This window comes from Heterocephalus glaber, unplaced genomic scaffold, assembly GCF_053883595.1.
Source record: "Heterocephalus glaber isolate CG9 unplaced genomic scaffold, H.glaber_assembly_v1.0 deba00001141, whole genome shotgun sequence".
Taxonomy (NCBI): Eukaryota; Metazoa; Chordata; class Mammalia; order Rodentia; family Bathyergidae; genus Heterocephalus; species Heterocephalus glaber.
The window spans coordinates 2,278,007-2,297,698 of NW_028258201.1; the positions used below are offsets into that span (position 1 = coordinate 2,278,007).

The following is a 19,692-nucleotide window of genomic DNA, read 5'->3' on the forward strand; positions in this document are numbered from 1 at the left end:
CTGACCAGGCCTGGTGGGCAGGGAGCCAGGGGAATCTCCGCATACTCAGGGCCCTCTGCGGCACTGGTGACCTTGGATTCCCAAGCGAGGCTCGGCTTTCTTGGTTCTGCTTTCGTGCGTGGCCTTCAGCTCTGTGGGCTGAGCAGGGCCAGCCTCCACCCTTCCTGATGCTCTCCTGCAAGTGCCAGATCAGGGCCGCCCCTCGACAGGACCTTCCTTGGCCTGGTGACTCCTTTGCCACATGCAGTCACTTGTCTGCAGCTGGGCCTCGGCTCCTGCCTGTATTCTGCACCCTAGGAGCAGCAGCGGCAGGGAGTCAGCGGCCGGATCTGTCCCAGGCATCCCACAGGCTTGCTGAGGCCTAGGGTGAGCTGGGTGCCTGCTCTGGGCCTGGGTTTATGGCTAACCGCAGCTGCCACATCGACAGTCTAGGGTGACAGGACGCACAGGACTCCTGTGTGAAGTCTCCACTGCTCGGGCTTTGCACGGTGTGGGGATTCTGGGAGGCTCTGGGAGTCAGCAGGGCAGGGGAAGGCAGGGGCCACCTGCCCAGGGGCCTCAAACCCACCCGACAGGTGCTGAATGCCTGGAGCTCCTGTCGAGTTCTGAAGGAGACAGAAGTCCCTCTCTGCAGCCCATGGCGCTTCCCACAGCCACAGAGCCAGGCCCCTTGCTCAGCGTCCTTCCCGAGGGGAGCAGGTCAGGGAGGGAGGCGGACAGGCGGCCCCAGGTCCCTGTGTCCTCCTGCCCGTGTCACTGTGTGAGGCAACACCAGGTCTCACTCAGGGACACTCAAGGGCCAACTTCTGCCAGTGGGATGCAGCCACCAGGCTGGCACTGGGGGTCCCTGGGCTGGCTGTGTCAGGACAAACCCGCTCTGTAGCCTCATGGGGCCCGAGTGCCAGCCGGCTCTGCCTGGGTGAATTAGAGTGGACTGGCAGAGTGCGGACAGATGACAGTCCCAGGATTCAGGACCCCAGGACCTCCCTGATGTCGGGCACGATGACAGCTGCTGCCCACCAGGCCAAGGCGGGCCACGATCCCTGCTCTGTCACTGCACGTCTGCTGTGCCCAGTCAGAGGGGCAGGAAATGTGGCCCCTGGGACTCGCTGCCCTGATTAGGGGAGGTGGCTGTAAAACCAGAGCCATGCCTGTGAGGGTGCAGACTTGGAAGAGGGCTGTGGTCCGGGTCCTGCACTGGGCGGGATCGCAGCTTAGAAAGCAAGTGCGGCCACGTGATTTGCTTTGGCCAACAGAAGGTGGAGGGGAGTGACGGGAAGCTCAGTCCCCTCCGTCCATAGTGGTTCGGGACACGGGATCCTCTCAGAGTCCGGCCTGACTGATCCACCCGCTCACCGCCATTGCCCAGTGTGGAGCTCTTAAGTGGAAAACAACTCTAAGTGACTCAGGTACTCACTTATTGCCTGGCACAAACGTATTTCATGTAGCGTTCGTTCCTATTAAGCATAGACTGTGGGCCACTGGCTTCACAACCTCTGTTTTTCAAGGTTCTGGTTTTCGGGTGGAGAAACAGGCTCCCCAAGGCTGAGGAGCTGAGTCTAGGACCCACGAGTGGGAGAGTCAGCTTCAGCCACAGGTCTCTCCTTCTGCAGTTGGTGCCCACGGCACCCACCTTACAGCCTGGCCATGCCGAGAGCGCCCGCCACGCCACTCCGGCTCCCTCTGGGCGCCCTGGGCCTAGGACGCTCTCCGCAGCTCCTGTCTGAGGCCCTTGCCACACCCGAGCCTCGGGACAGGCACCGTCCTGGAGGTGCCCTGGCTGGGGCACCGCCAGTTTGTGGGTGAGGAGTGGTCAGGACCCCCTACCCCCACCAGCAGTGGGCTCTGCAGACTAGGAAAGCAGGACCCAAGCAGCAGCATGATTTCTCCAGTGTATTGGAGCATTTTGGTGATTACCAAAACACAAATTCATTTAAAGGCATTATTGAATTCCTAGAGGTTTTTTGTCATCGTCTATTTTCTCAATCAACAGACACTAAAAGTATAATGAGTACTGCACAGGGACCAGTAGGAAAAAATGACGCTGAACAATGAGTCCTGGGGGCTGCAGGTGTCGCTCGGTGGTCGAGCGCCTGGCCAACCTGTGCGAGGCCTGGGCTCCATCCTCAGAAGGAGCTAGTGGGAAGGTGAGGGGAGCTATTGATCTGGGTGGAGAAGGGGTGGCTCAGGCCGGAGGCTGGCTCAGCCTGCTGCAGGGCGGGGTGGGTGAGGAGCCATGGGGATGGGCCTGGAGGGCGGGCGGGGTTGAGTGGAAGCAATCGGAGGGGCCAGACCAGCCCCACCCCTTCTCCTTCCCAGGTTGCTGCAGCCCCCCATGTCAGGGAAGAGGTTTTCCGGGGTCCCAGTCAGCCCTCTGAGGCCTTGCCGCCTTCCGCGGCGCATCCCTGTAAATCTCAGGTGCTGGGAAGGAGATGACTGAGGTAGCCCTTGCAGCAGCAGCAGGCTGCAGTGGCACGTGGCAGGCCGCACAGTTCCAAAGCAGCATGGTTTATGGCCTGTCCTCCCGCTCCCAAGCTCTAGCGTACGTCTCACAGGCCCCTCAGAGCGGAGGTTCGGGACAAGTACCATTCAGTGTCCTTGTGATGCCCAAGGGAGCATTTTTTAATCTATTAGAGAGGCGAGAACTGAAACCCATTTAAAAGTGCTTAGGCCGTAATGGGCAAGAGAACTTGGGAGCCTCTCACGTGGCCCGGGGTTGGCGTCATCTGGGGCCATCCAGGGCGGAAAGGCACACGCTTATTTTCCAGAGGGGGAAAAATGACATTTTGAAACCCATTCTAAAAATGACTCCAGGGCGGGCGCCCTCCCTGACTGCTCCCGCTCGGTGGGATCGATACCAGGCGCTGCGGGACTTCGCACATCACCTTCCGCGCTGTGGCTGAAGTATGTGCTTTTGGAAAGCATCTGTTTTGTGGGGAGGCTGGATGTCCAGAATCATACAGCAGTACGTCATCTTCTGCAGCCACGGAAACTTATTTCGGGGCTGATTTTATCTTTTGAGAGGGGATATTCGCCCCCTTCTTTTCTTAACATTTAAAATCTCCAGACATTTTTCCAGCTTGGGGACCAAATTCGATTTTAATACAGCGTTTATTAGTTTAGAAGCCCTTCAGCCACTGACAGGTGTACTCGGCCTCACCAGCAGTGTTCCGATCTTGCTGTCGAGGTGGGGGACCCGCGGGGTAGAGATGACTCCCCCAGCAGGCGCTGCCGCCCCGCGGGACCCCACCCTTCAGACAGCGCGGCTGCCGCACCCTCCCCTCGCTGCTCCCGACCTCGCCTCTTGAAGCTGCGCCCAGGTCTTGGACGTGGGCAAACACGCAGCCCTACCCGCACGTTTCCCAGCCCCGACAGGCCTCTCCACGAGGAACGTTGACGGAACGGCCACCTGTCTTGTGGCAGCAGCCTGCGAGCCAGACGCGCGGTTCTGCCAGGGTTAGCACTGCAGTCGTACGGCCCCAAGAAAGGGACAGCTTTTTAAGGTCGGTACAAAATAACGTGTGACTCGCACACGTGTGTGTGTGTGTGTCTGTCTGTGTGTCGCCTGGGTTTGTTTCTCACCCCAGGGTCTCCCTGGCCGGCTCTGAAGTGAATCTCTTAGCACTTGAGCTGCTCTCCAGCAGAGGGCAGCAGCCCACACATGGAGCCAGGAAACCCCAGAGGGATTAAGGCGGCTGAGAGCTGCACCCAGCACCCGCCACACTGGCTCTGCCCAGGCCCGTCCCCGAGGGCCCGGAGACAGCTGAAGTCCTCCTGCCTCTGTGAGCCAGGAGTCTTTAAAAAGCTCAGCAGCCATCCAGCGTGGTGGCACATACCTGTCACCCCAGCACTCCTGGAGGCTGAGGCAGGAGGATCGAAAATTTGAGCCCAGCCCAGGGCAGTTTAGCAATTTAGACCCTGTGTCAGACTTAAAATAAAAGGGCTGGGGGTGTAGCTCAGTGCAAAGGCCCTGGTTTCCATCCCTAACACCCTCTCCCCAGAGCCAAAACTGCCCAGAAGTCACCAGGACCCTCTGGTCACCACTCACTGTGCCCCAGCTTCACCAGCCGGGAGGAACACCGGCCAGCAGGGGCTGTGGGGCACTGAGACCTCATCTGAGCAGAGTGGAAAGCCGTCTCAAGTGAGCCCCGCTCCACAGGGCCCAGCGCAGGGTAACCCAGCCCTTCCGCACCAGCAGGCCCCGTCCTGGTGGGGGCAGAAGCAGCACCTGGCCGAGCCGCCGCCGCCAGCACTCTGTCCTCCCCTCCTCTCTGCTCCCCTCCCCTCCCTGGCTGCCTAGCGCTCATAAAGTTTATTGCTGTTCCCTGCGGCTGCCGGGGAACAAGACAGCAAGCATACGGATTTCTGCCTGGGAAGGATTTATTCAAGTACCTCGCTCAGAGCAGGAGGGCACGGGGGACGCTGCTGGCAGCCAGGTAGGCCCAACCTGGCCTGCGCCCAAGGATGCAGCAGGATGGGGTGGGGGCTCCCTCAGCCACCAGACTCCCTCAGGCTTGTTCAGGTCTGTGGGGCAGGCGCCAAGGGAAGTGGCGCAGGAGGTGACCAGGAGACCTGGTCCTGCCTCGGTCTCCGGGTCCCTCCTGTCCGTGCCTCAGTTTCCCTCATGTTTGTGTCTATGTGTCAGCCTCCCAGGCTCCCCCACAGTAAGGCTCTGGCGATGGGGCCTGGGATGGTTCGGGCCCAAGCGCGGGTTCACTCCAGGGCCTGGAAGAGCCTCAAGGATCCGAAGACCCTGCCCCTGCCCAGAGCAGCAGAGACTGCCGGGTGTGGGAGTGACTTCTGCCCCGCAGATGCCCCCTCCGCTGCGGACACCTGCCCCCAGCCCTCAGCCACTGCCGTCATCCGCCCCGTGGCTCCGGGGCGGTGTGGGGATAGGACGTGCCGGTCCTGGGATGGCACCAGGGCTGCTGTGGCTTTTCCTGGACACCAGCCCTCGGGAAGGGCCAACCCATGGAGAGCAGAAGTCCTGGGCCTAGCCCCTGCGCCTGCCGCCTGCAGCTTCCTCTGTAGTCCCAGCTCAGTGCAGCCTTCCTGCCTCCATGTTGGGGACAGAGGGGGCGTGGCCTGTCAAGAAGGGGGCTGGGAATTACCTGGGGGAAGGGGAGCCATGGAAGAGGGGGCTCGGGGGTCTGTATGGCTGGTCTGTCCTCCGTCCTCACCCCAGGGCACACACAGATACGCAGCCACCGGTGCCTTCACAAGGGGGTCCTAGCTGGCCCCATGTGGAGATGAGACCCCCGTGGTGGGAACCTCAGTCCCACCTGAACTGGGCCGGCCCCCAGGGAGTGCTCAGCAGGCTCCTCCGGGGTGAAGCATGGAAGAAAGGGGTCCTGCTTTTCAGTGCCCAGTGTCTGTGGGCACTGGGCGGAGCCCTGTCCTGGCTCGGAGCAGCTGCCTGTGAGTGCCAGCTGGAGAGGTCTGCTCAGGAGGGCTGCGCTACCGGTGGCCTGGGTGGAGAGTTCACCTGACACCAGGAAGGGCTTGCAGGGCGCCGTGACCAGCTGCTGGCTGGGTGCTGCCCTCTGCATGGGGCAGGGCCGGGGTCAGGGGGGAGGGAGGGCGAGGAGGAGGAAAGGGGGAGAGCTCAGCTCAGCTGCCGGCTGGGGGCCAGGCGGCAGCACCAGGGGACATTGCCTCCGGGTCCCTGGTTTTGTGGTTTCTGTTTTTCTGTTCGGAGTATGGAGCCCAGGGCCTTGTGCATGCTGAGCTGTGCTGTACGCCTGAGCCTCACCCCCGGGCTCCCTGGCTACTTCCTGAGCCCTGTTCAGGACCAAGGCAAGGCCACTCAGCTGACAGCCCACGGAAAGCGTGTTATGAGCCCCACCGAGTGCCAGGCCCAGGGCTGGGGCCGACCAGGCACCCACTGGGCATGCGGTTCGGGGGGACTTGGGGGCTCAGACACATGTCCAATGTGAGCACTGTGCGGGGCAGGGCGTGAGTGCAGGAGGCGCCCCACCGAGCTGGGGAGGCAGGAGTGGGGTCACTGGGCGCGTGGTGGGGTCTAGCCGAGGAGGGACGAAGGCCCAGGCCAGGAGGCTGAGGCTTCGGGGACGAGGAGCGGGGAGATGGGGAGGCCTCGGACCCCCCTGGCCTTCCTGCAGGGGCTGGGCCGCCTGCTGCCACGAGCCAGGCTGCACTGAGCTCGGCACGGGCTCTGCTCTGGGACAGAGGCGGCTGACAGGGGCCAGCAGGGTGGGCAGGGCCGGCGAGTCTGGGGCAGGGAGGGGGCGGCTGGATGAGTTCCAGTGACCCTGCAGGTGGGGACAGTCGGCCCTGCAGGAGCCTCAGGATGGCCTGAGGCCAGCGCTTCCGGCGGCTCAAGCCACCCTGGGCACTGGGGCCCTGTCCCTTTGGCCTCTGCACGTGTCACCCGCCTGGGAGGCTCAGCCACAGCCCAGGGCTCTCGGGCCCATCCCTGTCTCCTGGTCCCCGCGGACCTCTGGGCAGGGCATCAAGGCACAGCGGCTGGCATCCCACCTGGCACCACGCGGCACTCACTTCTCCCTTCCCTGACCGGAACCCTGGTCCCCTGGCCCTGGCTGCTGGCTGGGTTTGCCCTGCAGTGCCCTCTGTGCCCCCAGGGGCCTGGCCTGGCAGGATGGGCTCCCTGGATGTGGGGAGCAGGCCCAGCAATTGGGGAGCCTCCTGCCTGGCAGCTTCCCTGGCCGCCCTCCCTTCCCATCTCCACAAGGAATCCTCTGCTGACAGTCGGGCACCCAGGTGTTCAGTGCTGCCCCACAACAGGAGTCCTGGGGTGCCCAGCAGTGGCCTGGGGTTCCCGTGTATGCCCCCACCCGGCCCAGGGAGGGTGTGCTCTGTCCCTCCTACGGCCATGTGCAGCTGCAGTCTTGCTTGTGCAACCTGCTCCCTGAGAATCTGGTTTCCGGTTCCCAGCCACTGAAGAGGGTGTGACCTGCTTTCGCCGGCCCTCCCTACGCCCTGCCACCCCTCCTTCCTCTCCTTCCTGGCTGCACCCAGATCCCGTTCTGGAACCCTGGAGCCACCACAGGGTGAAGTGGGGGCCCCTGGGGGTCTGCAGGGGAAGGGACTTCCCAGCTGGGCCAGGTGGCTAGAAGCTGCCCCAGCATGGACGGAGCCCGGGTCTGGGGGGACGGCCGGGCCGCATTACGTAGCTTGCTTTCTATTTCGGTGCTGTTGTCATGGGTTGTGCATGGACTTGTTACTCATCTACTTATTTGACAACATTTTTGAGCCCTAAATGTATGACAGAGACACACAGCGGTCACAAAACACTCTGGAGCTGGCAGTCGGCTTTCTGTTATGCAATCAAATAGGTTGCTCTGTCTCTGTCCTCCCACAGTGGCCAAGCTCTCTCCATGGTCATTCTTCCCAGGCTCAGCTTCCTTCCCGAGATCCCGCTGCCAAGCACCTCCCTGCGGCCATGTCTGGGCACCACCTCTGCCAGCCCACGACTCCCACTGGCTGCCACCAATGCTGCTGACTTTCTGGGGTTCCAGTAAAAGCTCCTCCTCCCTCTGCCCACTCCCCTCTCCCACACCCGGCTCGGTGCCCACCCTCTCCCTTCCCGCTGCCACCCCACCACCTGTCACCTGCCCCATACCCTGGGAAGGCAGATAAGATGTCAGGTGAGACACCCGAGCCGTCAAGGTGAGGGCCCTGGAGCCCAGCAGCCTGCAGATCTCCCAGTCACAGCTGTGTCCCGCAGGCCTGACCTGGCCCGGGTGCCAGCTCCACTGGCAGCCTCTAGCCCAGGGCTTGGAGCCTGCCGGGTTGTCTGTTGAGCTCCCTCTGGTCCTGGACAGCCACAGGAGCCATCAGTCCACAAACTGCAAGCCCAGGACACGCTCTCTTGGCCTGGGAAGCAGCAGGGTGAGCATGTGCTGCTGGGCGTCTCTTTTGCCCGACAGCCCCCGTGTCTCGAGAGGAAGCCTCTGTGGTGCAGCAGCAGAGGAAGGGGGCACTGGGGTCCTTGTCCTGCCAGCGAGGTCCAGGTTGCCACCAGGAGACACTGCTCCTGCCTAAGTTTTAACAGCTTTGCCAGCTCCATAGAATCCGCCAGGCCTGGGCGCTGGAAGGGCCCCGCAGCCCTGGCGCTGTGCTTTCACTTTGCACTGCAGGAGCCGCAGGGTGAGGCTGCCAAGGCAGGAGAGACCCACCAGAAGGACCCTCCTGTGGCAGCCACTGCAAGAGCCGGGCTTGAACCTGCAGCCCATGAAGGCCAGCTCCTGTCTGCACCCACTGCCCAAGCCAGGCTTGGCTTCCTCATCTGCAACCAGGGCGGGTGTCCTCGGGGGCTCGGTGACCTTCCAGTGGCATCATATAAGTAAGAAGCCTCTGACGTGCATCTGACGCAGGCCCCTCCTTCACTACTGTTGTTACTGTGATTGGAGACAGCGAGCCAGGTCCCTCAGGCGTGGGCTCCACCTGGGGACCCGTGGTGGCCACACCTTCTGACCCTGAATTCTGATTCCAGGCTATGTCGTGGTTCAGGATATTTGAATCTGGGGTGGTGGGATTGTCCCCCAAATCTAGGACACATGAGGTGTTATGGGAAGGCTAATCTACTTGCTCCATGTGTGTGTGTTTCTGTGTATGTTTGAGGGGTGCAGGCCTCCTAGGAGACAGGGCATATAAGCTGGGCTTTGCAGGGTGCATAGGAGTCCCCAGGCAAGAAGTGAAGGCAGGACATAGAAGAGCGAGGCATTTCTGGGGGTGGAGTGGAGAAAGGTGCCCATACGCCTGCTGGAGGCCAGGACTCTCCCACTCACACAGGAGCCCCTGGAGGCCCAGGGAAGGGTGCTCCCCGGAGACCTCTTGGGGCAGGGGACGCCCACTAGTGCCAACCCCGCAGGCGAGGGCTGACTTGTCGGCTGGGTGGTGGGAGCTGAGGGCTGCACACATGGACCCCTCTCTGGAAGGAGTGTCCAGGCCGGGCTGCAGAGCGAGGGGCAGACGACAGGCCCAGGGCGGCTTGCTCACGTTATCTATGGCTGTTTCTCGGGAGTCGTTCAGGGCCGCCAAGGTAATTGAGTAAGTGAGCTGGAGCAAACGTGGGTGATCATTTAATTGTGGCAGAAAATGCAGTTGGTGGGAGCCAGGGGCTGCCAGCCCATTACCGCCGCCCGGTTTCTGCTGAGCTGGGCACCCGGGGCTGCGTGGTGTCCATCCTCCTTGGCGGCTCCTGCCCTGGCCTGGCAGCCGGCCCTGTGCCGGGTGTGTCGGGGGTGAGGGAATTGGTTCTCTGGGCAGCCTGCTCCCCAGACCCCTCTGTGCCCTGGGGAAGACAGTGCAGGGGACTGGGGACCTCTGGAGGGCAAGGGCAGCTTGGGGCCCTGAGGCCAGAGCAGGTTTCACACTTGACAACAGAGTCAGTGGACACAGCGATGCCCCGCGCCGTGCTGTTCTAACTGCTGCTCTTGGACCCTCCATGGCCTTGTGGAAGGTGCTAGAGTTACCCCGGATTTCAAAGTTCTGAGGCTGGAAAGACAGGGGGCTGCTTGTAGGCCTGGCCAGTGCTGTCCAGTGCTCTGGGCCTCCGGGCCTCGAAGCTGGCATCCTGTCCAAGTCTTCCCAGGAGGAGATAAAATTAGTCCTGGGCTGGGGAAGCCGCCACAGCCCGGGGCATTGTCGGGAAGGGATGAGCCCGGGAGACCTCAGGTGCATCCCCGTAGCTATGGTGACCAGAAAGCAAATTAAAATGTAAGCTGCTCCTTACATCTGAATTTCAGGCAGACAGCAAGGGATTCTGTGGAAGGACATTTATTCCATGGGGCTCCAACTCAATGGTCCTGTGTTTACTTGGTGGGGGCTGCAGCCCCAGCCTCAGTTTCCTCACCTGTCCGGCAGGGTGCCGATGCCCCTGCAGGGCTCTCACTGCCCGTGGTGAGGATCTGGAGACCCCGGGCTCCTCTTCCTGAGCGCAGATGGTGCCCACTGCCCGCCCAGGCTCTAGGCATCTGGCATCTCATCCCAGGAACAGCGGGGTGGAGTAAAGCTCCTAGTCCATCCATCATCGGCCCTCACTGAGTTCCTGAGCCTCTCTCAGTACTGGCACAGATCTGGGTGGTGAGGGCTGTGCAGGGCTGGGAACTGACAAGCCCTGGATGTCAGCAGACAGCTCCCCAGTAAGTGAATAAGTAGAAGGTGGATGGGAGCAAGTGGCAGAGAGAAAGCGGGGCAGGGAAAGGGCGTGGTGTGCTGGGGAAGAAGTCAGGGAAGGCCTCTTGCAGGAGGGGAGACTGTGGGTATGCAGATGGGGAAGGAGAGGCTGCCAGGAAGAGGCTTAGCAAGAGCAAAGGCCCTGAGGCAGGTGCGGCCCAGGGTGGCTGGAGCAGCAGGAGTGGGGGGGCGCATGTGTGACTTTGGCTTCTTTCCCCCTCAAGTGGACGGGAGCCAATCCCAATCCACGCAGTTTGTGGAGCCCCGTGCAAAGTGAAATGGTGAGACTCTTGTTCAAAAATTATTAAGAACTTCAAGATGGCAACAGCAAGGCATGAAGTGAGCGTGGAATCCTTCCAGGCATGGGGCCAGCTGCACAGGCTGTAGATCACAAACCCAGCCTGGGCCAATGGAGCTGCAGCAGCAGCAAGGGGATCGTGCATTGTTAGACTGGACAAAGCAGGGGTGTCCATGGTGGAGGGGGCAGGCGAGCTGTATCCACATGAGGGGAAGCTAAGTCACCAGCCCAGAAAGGGCCCGCCAGGAGCAGCCAGCCCGGTGAAGACCTGGGGAGATGCACCCGCTCTGTTCTCAGTTCTGGCTCCCTCATGGCCTCCTGGAGCCCCACCCCAGGGTGTGGCCATCCCTAGCACTGCCCCCTCTGTCCACGCCCTGATCAGCAGTGCCTCCCCCGGGAGTCCTTCCTGCTGGCCCCTGGTGACCACCCTCCACCACGTCCCCATGGCACCCTGGCTACACGGCCACTTCAGTGTTTGTGCCATGGTGAGTTCTAACCTACATTTGTGTTCTCTTCCTTTTAGCCTACATTCTCCACCCAATAGGATAAGGTTTTTGAGGGTAGAGGGTCATGTTCCATCCACCCATCCACCCATCCACCCATCCACCCATCCGCCCATCCGCCCATCCTTACAGACCCTGCTAGGTACCAGGCACTGTGCTGGTCTCGTGGGAGTGCAAAAAGCAATCGGAGATGTGCTTCTCATGAATCCACACCATGGCCCAAACACGGTCCAAGAGCTGGACTAGAGAGCGAGGAGAAAGCAGGTGGGCGGCCACAGCACAGAGAGCACCAGCTCCAGGCTGCTCAGTGGTGGAGGATGGGGGTTCTGGGAAATGACAGGGATGTGGAAGGGGACCTCCTGCTTTCTGTGCTCCAGGGAGGCGGGGCACTGAGGGGTCCCCCAGGAGCAAGGTAGGAAGCTGTGGAGCAGGAGGGCCGCCTGAGGCTAGGCAGTGGAAGGCTAGGAGGGAAGACAGCTGCCCTCCCAGCCTGGGCCTGGGGCAGGCACCGTCCTGTTCCTAGACACAGGGACAAGCCAGCTTGCAGGCTGTTTCTACTAGCTGCCAAGTCCAGAGTCCAACGGACAAAGAGGAAGGGGAGTGCAGGAGGCAGCTCAGCCCCAAAGTGGCAGTTGTCTCTGTTACTCTCTCCTGCATCCCGCTGGCCAGCTCCTTCCTGCCCACCATTAGCTGCAGAGCAGGACGAGGAACCCAGCCCAGCAAGGCATCTACACACAGAGCCATGGAAGGGGACAGCGTGTTCTGGCAGCTACCTGCAGCTCACCAGGAGGGCGGGAAACCTGACTCCATGTCTGAGAAAGCTCTTAGAGGGTGAGCTCCATCCTGGTGAGGATGACAGTCAAGGAAGAGGGTCACATGGTGCCTGGGGAGCAGAGAAGGCAGGGCTGAAGGGTGGGGCAGGGAGGCCCGGGACCTCAGGATTCCGAAGGCCCGGAGAGCCAGCTAGGGAGAGAGGATGCAGGGAGGTCGGTTTACCTGAGGGCCGTGCCCACTGAGAGGAGCCCGGAAGTCTGGCCAGAGAGCGTGGGCGACTGGTGAGCGGTCACAGGCAGTGGCCCCCGAGGGCCCGGCCAGCTAACTGTAGGAGCCAAGAAGGGCGATGCAGGCTCGACACAGGACGCGAGGGGGGAAAGTCGTGCTCACCGCTCACTGCTGTGACACGGTCGCCACGGGCTGCTGACTTCATGAAGCCGGGGAGAGGCGGGAGGCGGGGGGGCCAGTGCGAGGGGGCTGTTAAATCCCGGGGAAGCTAAGCTCTACTCTCCTTCGATGGGAAGTCGGTGGATAAAACCCAAAACAGAAAGCCGGTGTAGCACAGGCGCATTCTGTAGGATGGGGACGGCAAGCAGAAGAAAGGGAAGCAGGCCTGAGAGGGTCGGGGAACAGCTGCTGGTCTTCCTAAGACACAAAGGACTATTTGACTTTTAAAGCTTTGTCCGTGGTTCCCAGCATGGTGGCACACACCTGTCATCCCAGCACTCTGAGAGGCTGGAGCAGGAGGATCACAAGTTCAGGCCCAGCCTGGGCAACTTAGTGACTTAGTGAGACAAATAAAATAAAAAAGGGCTGAGGATGTAGCTCAGTGCAAAGGGCCTAGGTTCAATCCTCAGGACTGGAAAAGAAATGTGCAGGGGCTGAGTTCATAAGAGTTGCACTAGTGGGCAAGGTGGGTCACAGCTGTAATCCCAGCGCTCAGGAGGCTGAGGCAGGAGGATCGCCACAAGTTCGAGGTCAGCCTGGGCTGCATAGTGAGTTTAAGGGCAGCCTGAACCAATAGCCAGATGCTGTCTCAAAAAACTAAAAATAAATAAGTAAATAAATAAATAGTTAAACCAACTTTAAAAAGAAAAAAAGCAAAGAAGGAAGGAAAAGAAGTGGCCGAGGACATTGCTGCTCGCACCCGAGTGCCCCTGGCCCACAGGAGACAGCGCGTCGGGAAAGCAGAGCCCACTGCAGCAGAGCCAGGTGCTCCTGTGCAGTGAATCTGCTCAGGGCTGAAGGCCGCCTGGCTCCCCTCTCAAGGCCTCAGAGCTTCACCACTCCTCAGAGACCACCGGCCGGAAGCCCGACCCCAGCTCCGGCAGCTCTTGGTGCGAGCCCTGACCTCGCTCAGGCCTGGGTCCAGAAGCCACGCGTCCTGGGCCCGCACCGTGTGCACGACTGGAGCTGAGGGTACAGGCTCACATGTGGGTGCTCACACACGTGTGCACATGTGCTGGACCTGGGCCTCGGTCCGGGCTGCGGAGCCACACTGCTTCACCAGGGCCGTGTCTGCTTCCGCTCCCTCCCTTGCAGACTCCCTGGAGGAGAGACTGACAGGTTTGTGTTTCTCCCCAGTCCTGGGATTGAGCCCACTCGAGGCAACTGTTCTACCCTTGAGCCGTACTCAGCCCTTGTGTAAATTTTGAGTCAGGGGTTCACTAAGTTGCCCAGGCTGGCTTGGAACTTCCGATCCTCCTGCCTCAGCCTCCTGAGTGGTTAACATGACACTGGTAGCCTGTACCATTGCACCCGGCAGGTTCGGCAGGTTTGCGTTTTTTATAAGGACAAAGGAATGAATGCGTCAGGTGGGATTTCAGGCTTTTTTCTCTTAGGAGAGGTCTTGTTTGCTTGGAGGTGCCCTGTGTCTCTGGACCCCCAGGACCCTCCTGGACAGTGCTGGCCATCCTCTCCCATCACTGGGGCGGGGCTGGCGGCTTCCCTGGCTCCAGGATGGGCTGTCTGAGGGCAGCGGGGAGTTCCTCTGCTCCTCTGCTCCCACCTTCGGCCGCCCCTTCCCCCCCTGCCTGGGTGGGTGGGTGGGAGCTCCAGGGCGGGGCTGGCAGTTGTGAGCTGGCTCAGCTCTCTCCCGGGCTCAGCGGTGGTCTGACAGGGAAGAAGGGGTGAGCACTTTGTCTACCTGCAGCCAGCCGCGGCTGCACATACAGGGCAGGCTGCAGGGCACGGGGGGCTCCCCCTCCTCCCGGGGGCTGGGGTGCCTCAACCTCAGCCTGGCTTCCGGAGATGTGGCCAGCATGGCCAGACCCTTCTCTTTGTAACTCCTGGGGTCTCCGGAGGGGCTGTCCCACTGTGCTCTTTGTCCAACACTCCAGAGCCACAGTTTTACAGCAGCAGACACCAAGTGCCAGGCAGTGTGTCAGTCACTTAGTCCTCTTAAGGACAGACAGGGGCCTGTGGCAGCCGCTCTGCAGGACGGGAACATGAGGCCCAGAGGGAGTATTCATCGAAGCCCGCCTGGCCGGGAAGTCAGGGGTCCCAGGCTGTGGGTTCATATCCACAGCCCCTGCTGGCTGTGCAGCGGACTTCATGCCACCCGCCAAGACCCCCTGTCTCCTTGTGGGCCAGTTCCTCCCTTCCTCCCACCCCTGCTGTCCCAGGTACCCTAACACTTGGCCCCGGGCTGGCACCTCCTCTGGGAGCCCCCAGGGACAGCAGAGGGCGCCTCTGTCTAACAGGGAGGGGACCAGGCCAGCTGCCCTGGGGACCATGATGTAGGCTTGGGCATTGATCCTGCTGCCCTCCCCCCAGCCCACCAGGTTTTGGGCCATGACCTGCGCCCCTTTTGGAGCCTGCACTGGGAGGGAGGATGGGCAGCACCAGCCAGGGGAGCCAGGGTTCATTTCCTGCTGCCTGTGGCCTGGCCCTGCCCAGGGGACGCCCGGGCCTGGGGGAGTCAACCGCAGGCCAGAGAGGGGGCGGTTCCCTTCCTCCTCCCCACCCCCTGCAGGAGTAGGTAAATAAGGCGAAGTAGACGAGTTTGTCCCTGTTCCAATTCATCTCGTTAGATGCACCCCATCACTCCGCCCGTCAGCTTCTCTCTAGATCCCCTCTCTGTCATCTGGCAGATTTGTCACTGCCCCCCGGCTGTGTGGCATCTGTGGATCTGGTAAAGTGCACGGAGCGTGCTGGTCCCAGAGGGAGCCCCTGCCCAAGCCAGCGGCTGGAGCCAGGTGCGCCTGCATGTGTGTGTATGTGTGTGTGTGTGTGTGTGTGCGCACGCGCGCGCATGCTTGCTGCCCTCCCACCTGGTCAGTCACTCTCGGCCCGGGCCCCTGCACCCAGCAGTTGTGGGTGACAGTCTCTGAGGGGCACGGAGCGCTCTGGGGACACCACACTGCCTCCCTCACGCCCTCCGACCTGGCTGTGCCCTGCTGGCTCCTCCCACCAAACAAGCTTGGGCTTGAGCCACCTGCCACTTGGCTCCTCACTGTGCTGGGCCCCTAGGCCTCCCTCCGGGGCTGGATGTCCTCTCTGCAGTGGCCGCGGCTGCTGCCCGGCGTGAGGGCCCGCCTTGCCCACGCACCTGCTGGGCACTGTCTCTGATCCCTCCCTTGTCTCGGTGGTAATTGCACAGCAGGGGAGCAGCCGGGACATCCAGCCGTGCGTGCTCACTACCCTGCCCTGCAGACGCTGCCCGTCCCTGCACAAGGCCAGTCCCAGGGCCTGGGCAGACCTTCAGGAATCTGTGGGCGTGGGGGTACTCAGACCTGCTCCCTGCCTTCCCTGCTGCAGTGGGGACCTCTGTTCTTCCCTCGGGGAGACAGGAGCAGCGTGTTACCTGCAGTCAGTGAGGCCGGCCGGAGGTGTGGGTACAAACAAGCCTGGATTCGAGGTGGCCGGTGACACTGTGGGTGCCAGGTGGGAGAGGTGGGGATTCTGCTCCACATCCTTGCTCAGGACCCAGGCCAAGCAGGCAGCCCTGGCAGCAGTGTCACACCCTGGCCCAGGAAAAAGACCTCGACGAGCTTCTGATGTTCCTGCCTGGAAGCACCATGGTCACTTCCATGCACATATCATTGGCGGAGCGCCCGTGGCTGTGCCTGATTTCAGAGGGAGCAGGGAGCCCAACCTTGTGCAGCGCCTTAGCTGAAGGCCTCTGTGACTACCCATGCCCTGGCCATCTCTGTCCCGCAGGGCACCCCGAGTCCCCTGGAGCACAGTCCCCTGTGGAATGTCCTCCAGTCCCTGGGGTTCTGTGCTTGTGGCTGGGACCCCGGGAGCACGGGTTCAAGACCAGGCCCCCGAGGTGCTTCTGGGCCGGATTGGAGGGGCGGCCCCACTCACGAGGCTTCAGCTGCCCTTCCCTGCCTCCTTCCTCTCGGCCCACACGCCGGCCACACACGTCCCATGAAGTTGCTGACACCTGGCTGAGGCCTCTGCCTGGGTACTGCATCTGGTCTGTTTCTTGGGTGTGACACCCTTTGGGGACCCTGTGCGATGTCACCATTGAGGGAAACTGGGTGAATTTTACCAAGGAACTCTTGGTGCCATCTTTGCATCTTCTTGTCTTTTTTATTTTATTTTATTTTTTGAGACACGGTCTCACTGTGCAGCCCAGGCTGGCCTCAAACCCATGGCGATCCTCCTGCCTCAGCCTCCTGAGTGCTGGGATTACAGGCGTGCGCCACCACACCTGACTTCTTGTGAGTCTTAGACTACTGCCAATTAAAAAGTTGTAATAATAACACAACCTTAGTGGTTTAAAACAATCCCTGTTTATTTCCTCTTGATTCTACCACCTGGGCAGGGCTAGGCAGGAGGCCTGTCTGTTCACGTGGATTACGGCTGCTGCAGGTGGCTTCAGTCACACACCTGCTGTGTCACCTGGTGTGCCCGGAAGTGCTGGGGGCCTGGGCAGCCGCCTGTGCCCACAAGGTCCATCCAGCAGTGGGATCGCTTTCTACGGTGGCTCAGGGCCCAAGAGGGCGGAAGTAGGAAGCAGATGCAGCAAAGCCCGTCAAGGCCTTGGCTGGGGACCGGCCGGTATCCTCATGGCCACACCCCACGGTCACAGTGGTCAGGAGACCAGCCCAGACTCAAGGTTCAGGAAAGAGGCTCCCCTTTTTGGAGAAAGGATCGCAAAGAGTGAGTGGCATCTTCAACCTGTCATGCTGCCAGCGTGTCAGAGGCTGCAGAGGTCGCTATGTGGATCCGTGGATCTGTCTGAGCTTGGGGTCGTGGAGGGGCAGAGTCTGCTCCCTGCCAATGCGTCCGTCTCTCTGGGCAGGGCCGCCTCCCTGCTCTGGTGCCGCTGCCAGATTCTGTTTTGCACACTGGTGTTTGCAATCAAAAAGTTCATTGGTCCTTCTAGTGCGTTTAAATTAGTCCCCATGAAAACCAAATCATTTCATTTGCAGAGAAGGGCTTAATTGCAAGGGGAATGAGGCAAAGGGAATTCTGTTGCCTGTTTTCATTGAAGAAAATTACTGTACTTTCCCCTGTCTCCTTCCGAAGTGGCTTTGGAGTGGGGTGTAATCACAGTGGTACCTCCTCTTCCCTTGCTCTGCACAGCCTGTGCTCAGCACTGTCCCTACCTGAGACCCTGGTGGGCCGTTCTTGTGCATCTGTCCAGCCCAGGTGCCCAGCCCTGCCCTGGGTGGTCAGCGCTTTCCTGGTCTGCAAAACAGCAGGAGTTGCACCCCATCTCTTCCATGCTGGGTCGCCCTGGATTTCACGGGGGCCCTCAGCCATAAACGGACCGCACTGTTGGCGGGGAGAAACATCCTGCCACTCTTCTTAGAGTCCATAAATCTGCTTCAAGCCTTGCTAACCAGGGCTGGCAAGATTGCACATCATGGAGGCCTCCTGACGTCTTCCCCGGCCTGGGCTTGTCCAAGCAGGGTGGAGCGTGACCTGGACCTTCTCCAGAATGAAGCACTAGGGATGGGCAGACTCCACACACCCGCGCCTGGGTCTCAGCCGGCAGAGCCCATGGAGCTGTTTCCTGGGGACCCGGAAGTGGACCCTCCAGGAGAAGCTGCAGGGCGGTGCCTGCTGCCAGGCAGTGGGTGTGATGGGGCCCCTGGCAGATCTGAGGGGCATGAGTCACCCAGGTCACTCAGATAAAAGAGGGAAAAATAAAACAAAAGTAATGTGAACAGAAACCAGAGGGATTCAGACCTCAGACAGTGCATGGACACTCATTCACTGAATATTTACTGAATGCCTGCTGTGTGTCGGGTGCTAGGACTGAGCACTGGGCAGAGGAGGCTCAGACAGATCCATGCCCTGGGGGAGCTGACACCGGAGCGGAGATGGGGAGACACACAGGAAGTGGGACACAGTGGAAGCCAGGTGCTTGGGAGGGCTGAGCCCCAGAGGTTGCAAGGGTGGGAGCGCAGGTGTGACCTCAGACAGGGAAGGTGACAACAGAGCAACCCGAAGGAGAGGCTGTGAGCCGCACAGAGGTCTGGGCACCCAGAGCAGGTGACAGCACGTGCACAAGTCAGTGTCGTCACTGCTGCTGAATCTGACCACTTCTTTCTTTGACACTCTCTGCTTCCGGGACGGAGAAGCTGTGCTGGCTGCCCAGGGAGGGCTGCTTCAGACAGCTGGGTGGTGTAACTGCTCCCCAGCCTCTTCTCTTTGAGGTTGGTACCAGAATAGTGGATCAGAGTCCACACGTGTGCTTCAGCAAAGGGAGGTTTTGAGGCTCAAAGTCAATGCTGCATGAAGGGGGAGCAGCTGTTGCCGGAGCTCTTATGATAGAAGAGTGACAAATGGCTGTGCTTACCTTCTTCCTTCCTCCTCGGGGAGGTGGCCTGCAGCTCCTGTGTGGATGTCCCCAGCTGAGATTTGTGGGCTGCAGCATCTCCCGCCCTGACCCCACTTTACTGCTTTGGTGCCTTCCACGGCCCTGAGGGCTGTCTGTCAGGAGGAAGACGGGACTTCGGCCCGGGAGCGCTCACACGGGCTTCGGGCAGAGCTGCTGAAACTCCCCAGTAGCGGCTCCTGTCCAGGTTGCCCTCCATGCCCTCCTTGGTTAGAACCACCAGCCAGCCCTGTCCCTGCAGAGCCACTTAGAAGCCCGGCATGGCCCCAGTGGAGCAGAAGCGCCCACAGCTCCCGGTGAGGCTGGGCCGCCTGGCTGCTGTGCCCAGGGGGTAATGGTGTGGCCCACTTGTCCCTTCCTGTTTTGCTCTGGCTCCATGCAGCCCTGACTGGTGCCGCCTGGCACCAGGCAGAACGGGCAAGGGAAAGTGCTGAGAACCCAGGAGGGAGGCAGAACCCTCTCCTGAGTAGGGGCTGGGCCCTCTGTCCACTCACCTCCAGTCTCCAGCAGATGCGGGCAGCCCAGGGGGTGCACACACACCAGTGGGTACCCACAGCTGGGCGGGGAAGGGCCCGAGACCAGCCAGAGTGTAGGAGGCAGAGCCCGGAGGATGCCTCCCCTCTGGGGTGCCTGGCCCTGCCACACTGCCAAAGGAAGCCACCTGCAACCTGGCACCAAGCTCAGATGCCCACAGCTTCCCTGTGCCCAGTGGACGGGCCATGTGTGGCTTCAATGGCTGGGCCCACAGGGAAAAAGCCACCTCCTTAGGGGGCCCAGTCAGCTGCTGGGAAGCCCCATCCACCTCACTGCTCTTCCCGACCTGCTCCCAGGAGGAGCTGAGGCAGACGAGAGGCGGGAAAGCAGCAGAAGGAAAAGGCTCGGACCCCACTACTGACAGGGGCGCTCCACACGCCGGTCGGCCTGCGGAGCCTCGCTGGGATGTAGCTTGCTGCCCACCCCCATGCCTCACATCGCTCTGGGGAAAAGGGAGAGCACCACGGATGAGAAACACAACCATTTTTAATAAATAGTTTATTTATCCACAGTTTCCACCCTGATATGAAGCCTGCGTGGTGCTTCATCCTGGCTGGGCCCGATTATGAGAACGAGGCCCCGCTGATGATCCAGACACAGAGGAAATGAGAGTATTGCTCAAA

General features: G+C 61.1%; 1 long non-coding RNA gene across 1 annotated transcript; it reads left to right on the forward strand.

The window, feature by feature from the left end:
• Window positions 1–1,469: 1,469 nt before the first annotated feature.
• On the forward strand, window positions 1,470–5,079 carry LOC110349554 (uncharacterized). The gene is made up of 3 exons (XR_015451013.1): window positions 1,470–2,147; window positions 3,367–3,503; window positions 4,002–5,079. It is a non-coding gene; the product is annotated as an uncharacterized LOC110349554 (long non-coding RNA).
• Window positions 5,080–19,692: the final 14,613 nt, after the last annotated feature.